We start from the raw sequence: 15,310 nt of genomic DNA on the forward strand, positions 1-15,310 counted from the left end.
CCAAACAATAGATCAGAGATCCCAACACCAGAAGCTGCGTACCATCACCAACACCTAAGACAGATAGCAACGGAAATACCACCTCTGGATCCAGACGCTGATATCCTGCTGCTACTGGGAAGGGACATCATTAGGGCCCATAAGATTCGTAAACGGCACAATGGCCCTCACTATGCCCCATATGCACAAAAGCTAGACCTGGGGTGGGTTATCATAGGGAACGTGTGCTTGGGAAGCACACACAAGACAAACATGGTGAGTGCAATGAAGACCTGCATCCTTGAAAATGAAAGACCAACTTGCCTTACTCCATGTGAGAATGAGATACGAGTAGAAAGCTATAGTATTAAAGGTAATGGCAAGAAGCCTCCTGCACAAACCCACACACAGTGCATTGATGGCATCACATATGGATAACCTTGAAAAGATGGTTTTCTGTCCAACAGAATGACAACCTGGTCGCTCACTCTGATGAGGACCTAGCCTTCCTTCATATCATGGAACGGGAGGTGAGGCAAGATGAAACAAACAGCTGGGTTGCTCCTCTCCCTTTCCATCATCCACAGAGACGTCTCCCTAACGACGCTCACGGTCGTCTGATGTCGTTGCAACGGATGTTACAGAAGAAGCCTGAAATGGAAGTGTACTTCACTGAGTTCATGCAAAACATGCTTGACAATCAGCATTCTGAGCTTGCACTGCCACTCAAAAAAGGGACGGACTGTTGGTATCTCCCTCCTTTTGGAGCCTACCACCCTCAAAAACCAGACCAGTCTTGTCCGGTGTTTGATTCCAGTGCACAGCTTGATGGAATCTCACTGAATGAGGTGTTGTTTTCTGGACCAGACCGTAACAACAGTCTCATCGGAGTGCTTCTCAAGATTCAGAAGAGATCCTGGTGTAGTGACAGCAGATTTACGGCGACGGTTCTACTGTTTTGTGGTGCGCAAAGACTGCAGAGTTCCTGCAGTTCTCATGGTACCGGGGAAATGATCTCAACAAAGAAGTGGTGGAGTACCGCATGCAAGTTCATGTTGGACCTTTGAAACTCACACATGAAGCGCTATCCACCTCTACGGCAAAGGTAAGCGCCATTGTGAATGCCAGACCGTTAATCCCTGTGTCCACCGACCCAGAGGCTCCTTTCATCCTAACCCCTTCCATGTTACTGACACTGAAAACAGGCGCAGCCCCTTGTCCAGCTCGTGAGTTTTCGAAAGGAGATTTGCTCAAGAACCAGTGGAAGAGGTTCACGCTTTGGAAGAGGCCTTTTGGGCGAGGTGGCGGCAAAAAGATTTGAACACGCTACAGCAACGTCAAAAGTGTCAAGCACCCAAACCCAATCTCAAGAAAGGAGACATCGTTCTGCTGAAGGACAGCCAGACGAGGGCAAGGTCAAAGGTCGGATGAGTCGTTGGCTGCCAACTCACTGCAAACCCGCATTCATGTTTTTGGTGCAATAGCGGTTGTACTCCTGTAAGACTTGGCCTAGAGAGGACTGTGCGTAATATGTACATAGTGGCATATATCGTAATATGCCAGGCGGGGAGTGTGTTGGAACCAGTTTATTTCTATATGTTATGTGCCCTCTAGCAACACCTCGTGGCGTGTGTGGATAGCTGCACTCGGGAGATCATAAACACGGAGTAACCGGAAGTGACGTTCAGGAAGTCCCTTTTGGCCCACGAGCTCACGGAGTTACAATCGGTTGACAATCTGCGCAATCCTCGCCTTACGGTCCACTAAATCGGCTTCATCTGTAAATTATCCACAGTTAACATTTATATTAACATGTTTACGTTAATATTTCTTTGTTTTGAATACAGTTTGGGTGATTGTTAGGTAATTGTCAAATGCATTGGGATTTACTATTGTATTTACAAAGGCATGTGTTTTGTGCTCTTTTTCAGTTTTACAAATGATTACATTTTCCTGCATTAAATCTGCCAATACAACATCTGTCTGTTCCTTGAAGAATACGGTGCTGGATAATGTTTTGTCAAGCTGGCCGTTTAGCTGAAGAACACCTTTGAACAAGAACTTTTAGCGAGAACGGTACAGTGTGTGTGAGCTCCAGTTGTCAGCACTCGTGTGTTATCAGTCAGATGAATGGGGACAAATCTCTATTGTAAGTAGAGTAGGTTGAACGCACACACACACACACACACACACACACTCACACATTAACACATTGCCCATATCCAAGACACTTTCCTTGTCAACTGCTCAGAGGATGACAAATGTACGGTCCATTTAGAACTGTTAGCTACGGTGTGTGTGTGTGCCAGGCTCTGATGGATGGTGATTTATTAGGCAAAACAAAACACAGAACACTAAAAGCAATCACATCGTCAGGATGAGAGAGAGAGAGAGACAGAGAGACAGAGAGAGAGAGAGCTGGTAAATGTACACACACATGTATGATGAACAGACCTTTATATCATAAATAAATGCAAACTGTAGAGCTTTTGAGTGTGTGGGTGTGTGTGGGTGTAGGTGTGTGTCTGAGTGTGTATGTGTGCGTGTGTGAGAGATCCTTCGACCAAGATCAATACTCACACACACACCTTCTGTCTCAGAGTCCCAAATCACTAAAGCTTCTTCAACTGCTGACTTGTTAAAGCACGACTTGAAACATACACACACACACATAAACACACACATACACACACACACACACACACACATGCGGTGTACGTGTTTTATTTTTTCGGCCACTTATTTTACACAACTGATCCTCTCTGTCTCTCTCTCTGATGTGATGAGTGTAGGTGAGGTGCATTCTGGGTACTTAACAGTCCCAGGACAAACAAACACACACAGGATAAAATCCCGCACTTTAGCCAGTGGACAGGGTGAGACATGCATGTTTTAACACACACAAACACACACACACACACATGCTTAGATCATTCTGCTGGGTTTCATGTCAGCTTGTTGATTCAGCAGAAACATAGAGCCTAGATAGCAAACAGGGCTTTCCAGGGCCAGAAGCAGGGGCTTAGAGTACACCCACACACACACACACACACACACACACACACACACACACACAAACGCAACTGCTGCTTTAGAAACAGCAAAACAACTTCAAATACAAAGACGTGAGCAGAGCGGAGTCTGTGATGAAACTCAAATGCAGAATTTTCTAAATAAAATCACTTAAATGTAGACTTTGTTTAGACTCCTCTGGTTGTATAGAAGTCTCTGCTTCATGTGTTAAAGCTGCATTCTCTCTCTTGACCACCAGGGCGCGACTCCACCGGGTGCGATGACACTCAACATGGATGTTAGACGACCAGCTGAGTTGTTTGTCTGCTCTTTCAGTTTGTTATCTCTCTCTCTCTCTCTCTCTAAATCCACTGAGTGCTCTAAATCTCTCCTCTGTTCTCTCTCCAAATCTCTCAACAATGGCGGTCTTTGAGCGCTCGCAGCGAGGGACCCCCAGACGCCGATAAGCCCTACCAACCGGCGGTGGCCGATCGCGACCTCCCCCGGTGCATTGTGGGCTGCGATAATGACACAATGGAGGAGCACTTTTATCGTGTTCCTCATGCTAATACGTCCTCCGCTGCTTATTCCTTTTATTGAGAAGATTTCATTTGTTTGGTGTGTTAATGACTCAGAGCTGCAGGTGTGTGTGTGCGTTTGTGTGTGTCTGTCAGTGTGTGTGTGTCGTTTTGCCCCGAGGACCTTCAGCAGGCCTGATGGATGAGATTTCGCCTGCAGCGTGTCCACACACACACACACACACACACACACACACATACTCTTGAGGGTATACTAAGTGTGTGTGTGTGTCTATGTGAGTGTGTGCTTGTACATGCATATGTGTGTGCGTGTGTGTGTTTGTGCGTGTGTGTGTGTCTACAGGGCAATTAATTGAGCAGCGATTGAAATGCGTCGCTGCAGCCTGTTGTTACCCCCGACCGCTTTAAATGCACACACACACAAAGACAAAAGACGCACACACACAGTGGTGTTCCCTCAGGATCTCTACATTCAGCTGAGGTGACCTTGACAAGAACAACAAAAACTCTCTATGTATATATATATATATATGTATACATATATATATATACATATATATATATGTATATGTTTATAAATATATACATATACATATATAAGTGGACTCCTTTGTCTTCTACGTGAATGTATTTTCAAAATAAAATGCTCTTGTCCTCCGTCACAGAGGAACGAGGTGGAGGTGTGTTCGGGCCGCTCGGTGTGTGTTGATCTGAATTTAGGGAACACGGATTATCTGGAGGCCGATCTGAGCTCCAGGCTGACGGAGACGCTCCACCCTCTGAAACCAATGTTTGTTTTCAATTTCACATTCAAGATGATTCCCTCTGGATCGGAGCGCCGAGAGGTTACTACCTGTGTGTGTGTGTGTGTGTGTGTGTGTGTGTGTGTGTGTGTGTGTGTGTGTGTTATGGTGTAAACTAAGTGTCTGTACGTTTGTATACGTGCAGCGTGCACAGAGACATCAGCAGAAATGCTAAATGTGTTAAAGGTGGCCGTAAAATATTATACATTAAAAGTTACGCACCGGACGTTTATTTCTTAAATTCCATAAAGTTAATAAAAAAACGTAAAAACTGGAAGACATAATCCACATGCTGGATTTCCCATAATGCATATCTTTTCCTGAAACACCAGCAGCTTGAGTTTGTGCTGAAAATAAATAAATAAAATACTTATCGTTCTTGTTGTTTCTGGCGCCCCCTGTGGACTAACGCGGCATTTTCAGTTCAGCTTACTTTATAATTTTGAGGCATTCAGTTTCCTGATTATTTCTAAGTAATGTGAACTTATTGACTTGGATCTTTAAATTGTCTAACTAACTATTTATTGCCAACTTAACTAAAGATCTTAAGTTAACTTCACTCATATCTTTAGGTTGTCTGAATTTACAAAATATAGTTAACCTAACTGATAATTTTGAGTAAACTATACTAATGTTTACTGCAATTACATGAGTTGCCTAAATTAATTTTTTTAGCTTTAAGAACTTAAAATTATTGAGCTCCTTTACTTAGAAATGTTGAGGCAATCGGTTTCCTCACCTTTTTCAAGTAAAGTCAACTTATTGCATTTTACAGTGTGTGTGTGTGTGTGTGTGTGTGTGTGTGTGTGTGTGTGTGTGTGTGTGTGAACGAAGAGAACGCATATGTGCTTTATTCGGGAGTGTGTGTGCGTTTGAACCTGAATGTGTTTGTTCATGTTGCGTTTGACGTGTGTGTGTGTGTGTGTGTGTGCGTCTCCTATCAGTTAGACAAGTCATTATTCTTGCTGACAGCGCTCAGCTCCTCTCCTCTGCAGGTAATGAATTCTCCTCCAGATAAAGAGCAAAAAGCATCTTTAATTTCTTCGCCTAGGCTGTTTGTGTAAACTCAGATTTTTTTCCGCCCGGGTGCGTTGGATTCGCCGCCCCGCCGCTCCCTCTGCCGGAGAGAGATGACGGCGTTGATGGTGAAGAAGACGAAATATGACGGATAAGGAGGCGGAAATATTCTATCAAACAGAGAATAATTATAAAGATAAACGAGTGTTTACATCATAGACTCAAGACGTAGGCATCGAGGTAGAGACCTGTCAATCACCTGTAGCCCCGCCCCTGAAGCGCCCCCTGCTTCATGGTCTGTTGACTCTACAGACCATAATGCACTAAATGATGACATCATGCTGTATAGAAGAAGACGTGAAACTAGAGACTGAGACATAAACTCATGTTTACAATGTTTACTGAGGGAATACATCAAGAGAGAAGTAGAGTCACTATAAAGACTTATATACAACCAGAGGAGTCGCCCCCTGGTGGTCAGGAGAGAGAATGCAGCTTTAACACATGAAGCAGATACTTTTATACAACCAGAGGAGTCGCCCCCTATATGTGTGTGTGCATTTTTTCTTTTTCATCGACTAAAAGAAAAGGTTGAGACTCACCTGTCAACACACAGACAGGTGGACACAGAGACAGGTGGACATAGAGACAGGTGGACACAGAGACAGGTGGACACAGAGACAGGTGGACATAGAGACAGGTGGACACACAGACAGGTGGACATAGAGACAGGTGGACATAGAGACAGGTGGACATAGAGACAGGTGGACACAGAGACAGGTGGACATAGAGACAGGTGGACACACAGACAGGTGGACATAGAGACAGGTGGACATAGAGACAGGTGGACACACAGACAGGTGGACACAGAGACAGGTGGACATAGAGACAGGTGGACACAGAGACAGGTGGACACAGAGACAGGTGGACATAGAGACAGGTGGTGGACATAGAGACATGTGGACACAGAGACAGGTGGACATAGAGACAGGTGGACATAGAGACAGGTGGACACAGAGACAGGTGGACATAGAGACAGGTGGACACACAGACAGGTGGACACACAGACAGGTGGACATAGAGACAGGTGGACACACAGACAGGTGGACATAGAGACAGGTGGACATAGAGACAGGTGGACACACAGACAGGTGGACACAGAGACAGGTGGACATAGAGACAGGTGGACACACAGACAGGTGGACATAGAGACAGGTGGACACACAGACAGGTGGACATAGAGACAGGTGGACATAGAGACAGGTGGACATAGAGACAGGTGGACACACAGACAGGTGGACATAGAGACAGGTGGACACACAGACAGGTGGACATAGAGACAGGTGGACATAGAGACAGGTGGACACACAGACAGGTGGACACACAGACAGGTGGACATAGAGACAGGTGGACACACAGACAGGTGGACACAGAGACAGGTGGACACACAGACAGGTGGACATAGAGACAGGTGGACATAGAGACAGGTGGACACACAGACAGGTGGACACACAGACAGGTGGACATAGAGACAGGTGGACACACAGACAGGTGGACATAGAGACAGGTGGACACAGAGACAGGTGGACATAGAGACAGGTGGACACACAGACAGGTGGACACACAGACAGGTGGACATAGAGACAGGTGGACATAGAGACAGGTGGACATAGAGACAGGTGGACACACAGACAGGTGGACACACAGACAGGTGGACATAGAGACAGGTGGACATAGAGACAGGTGGACACAGAGACAGGTGGACACACAGACAGGTGGACATAGAGACAGGTGGACATAGAGACAGGTGGACACAGAGACAGGTGGACATAGAGACAGGTGGACACAGAGACAGGTGGACACAGAGACAGGTGGACATAGAGACAGGTGGACATACAGACAGGTGGACACACAGACAGGTGGACACACAGACAGGTGGACATAGAGACAGGTGGACATAGAGACAGGTGGACATACAGACAGGTGGACACACAGACAGGTGGACACACAGACAGGTGGACATAGAGACAGGTGGACATAGAGACAGGTGGACACACAGACAGGTGGACATAGAGACAGGTGGACACACAGACAGGTGGACATAGAGACAGGTGGACACACAGACAGGTAGACACACAGACTTCCACTTCTTTCAATCAGCTGTTAAACTTAGATTAAGATATTTGACAACTTCCAGAAACATCTTCGCACTTTGTGTTCCTCTGTTTGTTTCTTTGAGTTTCCTTTGAAGCCTTTTACTTTCCCCATTCAAGGTACACACACACACACACACACACACACACACACACACACACACCACAGCTTTAGAACAGAGCCGTGTGCACAGATCTCTTTATAATCGCCCATCAATTTGTCTGTTTTCTGCATTTAAAGTGCAGGTTTCACAATCTATAGGGGTTACAGAGCACAACACACAAACACACACACTCGCACACACACACACACACACACACACACGCTAAGCCAGCGCGGTCACATCCAGTTATGCTGACATGGACCAGCAGCTGCTCGGCGGCTCCAGAGTGACACGATTTGCACTTAAATGAGTGATTTAAGAGGAGGAGGAGCCTAATGCGAGCCGGTCCTGGGTCACATGGGGGGGGGGGGGGGGGGAGAGGCATACAAAACATAAATGGAGGTGTAATGAGAAAGAAAATAGACAGGGGGAGATGAGAGGGGGAGAAAGAGAGGGAGAGAATAGAGAGGGGAGAATAGAGAGGGAATTAGAGAGAGGGGAGAATAGAGAGGGGATATGAGAGGTGGGATGGGAGGGGAGAAAGAGAGAGGGGAGATGAGAGGGAGAGAAAGAGAGAGAGGGGAGATGAGAGGGGGAGAAAGAGAGAGAGGGGAGATGAGAGGGGGAGATGTGAGGGGGAGAAAGAGAGAGAGGGGAGATGTGAGGGGGAGAAAGAGAGAGAGGGGAGATGAGAGGGAGAGAAAGAGAGAGAGGGGAGATGAGAGGGGGAGAAACAGAGGAGGAGGAGTTCACCTCAGCTGTGAAGCCAGCAGGTCATTACGGGGTGCGTTCCAATACTATGAACTCATCGGTCACTCACACGCATCTCCTCTTCCTCTTCTCCTCCTCTCCTCTTCCGTTTTGTCTCAACACCTCCATCTTCTCCTCTCTCCTTCCCTTTCCTCCTCCCCCTTACACACTGAATATTTCTCTATGTATCCATCTCCTCCTTTCCTCTCTCCCTCCCTCCTCACCATACATTTTCTCCTTCCTCTCCTCCACACACACATGTCCTCCTCCTTATCCTCCTCTCGGCTTCTCTTTTCTCCTCCTCTTATCCCATCTCCTCCTTTCCTCTCCATCATCACTTTGTCTGTTCCTCCCCTCCCCACACACATCTCCTCCTCCTCTCATCTTCACTTTACTCCTCCTTTTCTTCTCTTATCCCACCTCCTCCTCCTCCTCTTCTCCTTTCCCAACTTTCTCCCTTCGGCCTCTCCCTCCCTATTTTATGTATTTTCCCCTCCAGCTCATCTCTCTTTCCCCTCCTCTGCACCTCCTTTTCCTCTTTTCCCTGGCTAATCTCCTCCTCCCTCCTCCTCCAGGTGTTTTCCAGGGATAAAGGATTGATGAAGCCATCAACTCTCTGCTCTTGACATTTACAAAAAAACCTCCAAGCACATGCCTCTCTCCCTCCCTCTCTCTCTCTCCCTCCCTCTCTCTCTCTCCCTCCCTCCCTCTCTCTCTCCTTATCTCTCCCTCTCTTGTTGCTCTCCCACCACATCGTTAAGACCCACTAATTAGGGCTCATTTGTAAAGCCAGTGTAAATAAAAGGCCCATAATGGTCTGGATATCACTCACAGTGTGTGTGTGTGTGTGTGTGTGTGTGTGTGTGTGTGTGTGTGTGTGTGTGTGTGTGTGTGTGTGTGTGTGTCTGTGTGTGTGTGTACGTGTGTGTATGTGTGTGTGCGTGTATTGGCGGGCATTAGGAAATTAGCCCATGTGTCATTAGAGTGTAGAGTGTGTGTGAGTTTGAAAAGTTGGTTGTGAAAAAGAGAAAGTGTGTGTGTGTGTGAGTGTATGTGTGTGTGTTTGAGTGTATACGTGTGTGTGTGTTTTGTGAGAGAGAGGTAGAGGCAGAAGTGTGTATAAGACCTGCATTAATCATTGTTTGTGTGTGTGTCTGTGTGTGTGTGTGTGTGTCTGTGTGGGGTGTGTGTGTGTCGAGGATGACAGGACGCATTAGGAAATTAGCACCTGTGTCATTAGCGAGAAAGGATAAGGTGTGTGTGTGTGTGGAGAGTAAAGGTCTTGGTGTGTGTGTGTCCAAAAGTAAATAAATTGACTCAAAGAAACTTTTTTTCTTCCTCTTAAAAACAGAAAAATCCTTCGTATTACCTGCAGCATGTGTGTGTGTGTGTGTGTGTGTGTGTACACAGCAAAATTGGTAGTGTTGATTTCCCAGTGTCAAATATTCTGAGTTGATCCGTGTTGATTGTGGTGTTCTTTTAGCACTTACAGTGTTAAAACAGCTCTGGGGGCGGAGTTATTGCGGCGAGTTAAGTGATGCTCTCCTGACCGAGTTACTTGCACATCCGGTTTCAACGCGCTCTTTCTTCTTGAAGTCACGGTGAAGAAAACCCGTGGTCAGGAAGATATTTAGCTGTTATTTCAGAAGGTAAGTACACATTATATTTACTTCTACAGGCTGTTCATCTTCATATGAAATGACGTGTTTTATATTTTAGTGAAGCTTGTGACTAATAGCTAATTTAACGTTTGCTAACGTTAGTTGGTTGAAGGGAGGAGAAATAAGCCAGGAAGTGTAACATCAGTCAATAAATATGTATGAACCTGTTCAAACCGGCCGAGCATATTTAATTCCAGGCCAAAATAATAAATAGACTTTTTTTCTTTCAGTAAATTTCTTGAAGAATATTTAACTTAATTATGCCACATTATTTTGCCATCAGAAATTCGACGATCCACCATGACAGGACATAAACGAGTTTCCGGTACTTCTGCCTCGAGGGCTAGCTTTACTAACGGTAGTTTCGCGGTACTGCTGTCTCGCGCGCTAACATTACTAACGGTAGTTTCGCGGTACTGCTGTGTCGAGGGCTAACGGTAGTTTCGCGGTACTGCTGTGTCGAGGGCTAACGGTAGTTTCGCGGTACTGCTGTGTCGAGGGCTAACGTTAGTTTCGCGGTACTGCTGTCTCGCGCGCTAACATTACTAACGGTAGTTTCGCGGTACTGCTGTCTCGAGGGCTAACGTTACTAACGGTAGTTTCGCGGTACTGCTGTGCCGAGGGCTAACGTTAGTTTCGTGTTACTGCTGTGTCGAGGGCTAACGGTAGTTTCGCGGAACTGCGGTCTCGCTGTCTTGCATTTCACCGGCGTATGGTTTAATTGGCCGACTTTTATCGCAGGTATATGCTAAACTGCGACAGGGACTAAAGAGGAAAAAGCGAGTGCCTAATTGATACCAAAACGGTAATTATAGACTTCCAACATCTCAGAGACTAAGGTTCTAACGTTAACTTAGCTATACCCTGTAACTTTAGCCACTTGTTGGACTTAATACATGTTTAATAACTCCTTGCCTAGAGAAAGTTGAACAGCTATCTTTTTCCACTCTGTACAGTTTCTGCAAGATATCACCATGCTGCTGAAGGTGAGATACCAGAGGACCAAGAAGTACATCCGATTACAGCTAGGTTTCACCTATTTGGAATTCATCACTGCAGGTGAGTAACATATTATGTAAAAAAACAAATTATTGCTGGTTTAACAACAAATACACAATGTTTAAGTGGCATTGTTCATAGGATAAGACAAAGGGGGATTTTGAGCTCTGAGGTCATGGACAGGTCTACAAAAAAGGTTTGATTCAGAGACTGCAAAGAGGTACTTGAAAGCAGTAGATGTCAGTTAACATTTTTACTCACAATATCATCAAGAAAATTGTTTAACTGAATGATGATTCTCACCAATTGGACTATAATTAAATTTAGAATGGTGAGTGCCAGATTGAGAAAGTTACGAAACTTAGTTTAGTGTAAATTAATAATTAACCCAGGGTTTAGCTGTTGTGTAGCTTTGTATTATGTAACTCTTCTTTCCATACATATTTATTCAATTAGGTTAATTTACATACATGGAACGGTGCCTTGTCTTTTGTAGTGTAGACTATATTGCTTGTTTTGGCTTCAGCATGCCCCACATATCCTGAAAAGTTGTTTCTACGTTACCTGACCAATTTGTTTGTTTGATTAAGACTGAAAATTATTTGGGAGTTTTTCCTGGTCCGATCACGAGGTTTTGGGGCAGGGATGTGTATGTACAGATTGTAAAGCACTCCGAGACTAATTTGTAATTTGTGAAATTGGGCTATACAAATAAACTGAATTGAATTATACACTAAATTTTTTAAAATCTTATGTGAGTAGATGGTAGAAAATGCCTTGCTCACCAAACCTGGAGGTGAAGATGTCCTTGAAGAGTACAAGTCAGGAAATTCGCTGAAGCACCGCACCCGTAGACAGCTTGTCAACATATTGGCCATATGACTGAAATGGATGGGTAAGTGTTTCTTCAAAATATTGTAGAATTTATTTCCACGTTTTTAGGCGTCAAAGGACTCGTGAGTTGTGCACATCTTTTATTTAAACTCTAGTCCTTAATTTGGTTGGATGTAAGTAGTTATCAGCACACACCTTTTGCTTAATTTTTATTATTGTTGGCATCTGTATGATCAACAGCTGAATCAAGACTTCACGCTGGTGTTTGGTGCTGAGACGGCTTCCAAGATGCTCGAGAAGTGGGATACAGCATTCAAGCCCACGGTCATCAAAGAGGCCAAACACCTGACTCCGTCAACTGAGCTGTGCCAACTTCTGACAGCTGCAGAGAACCTTCCAGAAGATGATCATACCGTAAGCTACATGATATCCTTAATTTATTATCCAAATGGCTGGTGCTATTAACTTTGTGCATTCAAGTACATATACATGATTTGTTTTGCCTCATTTACTCCTGGTAGACGGGACAGTGACATGGCTTCTCTGCTGCTGCTTCTCCATCTCTTGCCACCCACAGCTGGACGGAAGAGGATCAAAATAAGTCCCAGTGATGCAGTGGGAAAAATGTTGCATTGTCACAAGGTATGTGTGTCTCATCTGCGTAAATCCCACAAGCCAGTTTTTCAGTTATATTAACTCAATAAAAAATTGATTTAAGCTTGAAAAATAACAACTAATCTGAACATCTCAATCTTGCAATCTTTACAACAGTTCTTCAACAGCAAAGACTTTTTCGACACAGGAGCAAATCAACATTTATTTTATCTAACAGACTCAACTATGCAGTGAGCAGTTGAAAGCTTGCTAACTCTTCATTTTCCTACACTGCTTTAAAGTGATAATTCGAATTCTTATACACGCTTCACTGAGTGTTCCTTTTTCAAAATAAAGTGGGACTTAATTTGGGAGGAAGACACTTCCAGTGAAGCTCACATTTCATTTTTGCAACACAGGGCCAGATGACTGCTCAAATTGGAGGATCTATTAAACTCATGGAGCAACAAGTACCACTGCATGGCTAATAACTTGAGCTAAGTTTTTCATGTTGTGTTTTTCAGTCATGCTGCAGCATCAGTGAACACCTGCTGGGAAGAGAGGCTAAACAACCGTACATCCTTGCTGTTGGCCGAAACAAAAACAGAATCTATGCCTTCTCCATCGTTGTGGATAAACGGCTCATCCCCTGCCAAGCTACGAGCTCGTTGGGTGCTTTTGATGAACTATTTAAATCCCACTACGTGTTCAACCTGTCTTACGATGAAACTTTGGTCCCACTCTTCACCTTTGTGCAGACAACAGTCTACAACATCGATATTACAACAACAGATCAGTCTCCAAGAGTACGTGAGTTCTGGGCGAAGGTCTTGCACGTGGTTTAAAAATGAAGTGTTTCATTTGTGGTGTTGTACATGCGGCCTGCCAGGAGTTGATTTTTGTAAATGTGCATGATGGTGCTTTGAAGATATTTTCTGAATAAAATAAAAAGAATTGTATCAATAATTTATTGAAGTTCACTGTTTTTGGGGTGTAAGCATTTGACCGTATGTAGATATACAATTTTAGTGTTAATAGTAAATTTTTACATAGCATTAAACATGACGAGTGTTCGAAATCAACACTCTTACTGAAAGCAAACAACACAATTTAGTGTTAAAAGTACACTGCAATGTGTTATTAAATAACACTAAGAGTGTTAGAAATCAACAACAATTTAGAGTTAAAAATACACTGCAATGTGTCATTAAATAACACCAAGAGTGTTAGAAATCAACAACAATTGAGTGTTAAAAGTACACTTTTGCGTGTCTTTTAACAACACTATAGGTGTTAAATATTAACACTATTAATGAGTTAAAATATTAACACTATGCAAAGTGTAAATTTAACTCGGGCAGTGGATTATATAAACACCAGCAAAGTGTTGATTTTAACACTATGCGAGTTAAATTCACACTTTCGATTTTGCTGTGTATGGTGTGTGTGTGTGTGTGTGTGGTGTGTGTGTGTGTGTATGTGCAGCATCAATGTAGTGTAAATTAACTGGATTTAAATTCATGAAGAAGAGCATTTGGGAGGTTTCAAAGACCAAAGAAGGACTCGTGTCTCTCCCTAACATAATGTGACCTTTAGAATATTGTGTTAAATAATAAATTGATCATCAATAACTAATCAATAAACGTAATACTCAAGGAGAAACCTTCATTGATGATTCAACACCTTTAAAAACTCCTTCAACCTGTTGGAAACCCCCTTAAAGTCTCTTCTCTCGTGTACCTTGAATAAAATAGTTCCTAGAAACTCTTAAAGGGCCAGTCCTTAATAAAACCTCCTGAGGGCTCATAACCACAATGCATCATGGGAGTCTCTTCAAAAGCCCTGAGGACCATCTGGAGGACCATCAAGGACCCTCAAATCTGCCTACCATCCCGGGACCCTCACATTCCTGATATGACCCTGCGGAGCTCCTCTGGTCTCACACACTTTAAAACCACTCAGGACCTGAGTCACCTCGATGCCTTCAAGGACCTCCGGAATCTGCAGCTCTGCTCCCAAAAGATTTAGATTTAGATTTCCAGGCCGCAGAATATAAGTTAAGTTTTCCTCGCTGTTTATATGCATTAATGTGGCGCCGGCTGTCAGAAGGTCAGAACCTCCACCTCACGATCAATATGTGATCCAATCGATCAGCCCCCCCCCCCCCCCCCCTGGATGGTGTCAATCAATCCGTCTCGTCCATAAACATGATTGCTCGTGGTGGTGTGTATTTGCATTAGTGACGTTAGTGAGCGCATGAAACCATGAAGCATCACCTTCTTCAGCTAGAGGAGGAAGAGGAGGAGGAGGAGAGGAGGAGGAGGAGAGAAGGAGGAGGGCAGAGGAAGAGGAGGTGGAGAGAGGAAGGCTGAGTGTCTAAATGAGCGTCAAGGATAGAAGAACTAACGGGTCTGAGACACGTGACCTCTGAACACTGGAATGAAGTCACACACACACACACCACACATATAGACACACACACACACACACCACACATATAGACACACACACACACCACACATATAGACACACACACACACACACATATAGACACACACACACACCACATATAGACACACACACACACACATATAGACACACACACACACACATATAGACACACACACACACACATATAGACACACACACACACCACACATATAGACACACACACACACCACACATATAGACACACACACACACACCACACATATAGACACACACACACCACACATATAGACACACACACACACCACACATATAGACACACACACACACACACACATATAGACACACACACACACACACATATAGACACACACACACACACACACATATAGACACACACACACACACACACATATA

General features: G+C 44.3%; 1 protein-coding gene and 2 long non-coding RNA genes across 4 annotated transcripts in view; 2 read left to right on the forward strand and 1 right to left on the reverse strand.

Annotated features, from left to right (window-relative positions):
* Window positions 1-15,310, reverse strand: part of LOC130201452 (neuronal PAS domain-containing protein 3) — a 228,276-nt gene that overhangs the window by 45,988 nt on the left and 166,978 nt on the right. The window lies entirely within an intron of this gene.
* LOC130201472 (uncharacterized) lies at window positions 9,787-12,260 on the forward strand. 2 transcript variants are annotated; one of them, XR_008833187.1, is made up of 4 exons: window positions 9,787-10,823; window positions 10,975-11,077; window positions 11,780-11,912; window positions 12,092-12,260. It is a non-coding gene; the product is annotated as an uncharacterized LOC130201472 (long non-coding RNA). The 2 variants fall into 2 exon arrangements; XR_008833186.1 differs by having other exon boundaries at window positions 9,787-11,077.
* Window positions 12,382-13,411, forward strand: LOC130201471 (uncharacterized). Its single transcript, XR_008833185.1, has 2 exons — window positions 12,382-12,493; window positions 12,970-13,411. It is a non-coding gene; the product is annotated as an uncharacterized LOC130201471 (long non-coding RNA).

Source organism: Pseudoliparis swirei, chromosome 11 (genome assembly GCF_029220125.1).
Source record: "Pseudoliparis swirei isolate HS2019 ecotype Mariana Trench chromosome 11, NWPU_hadal_v1, whole genome shotgun sequence".
NCBI classification, from domain to species: Eukaryota; Metazoa; Chordata; class Actinopteri; order Perciformes; family Liparidae; genus Pseudoliparis; species Pseudoliparis swirei.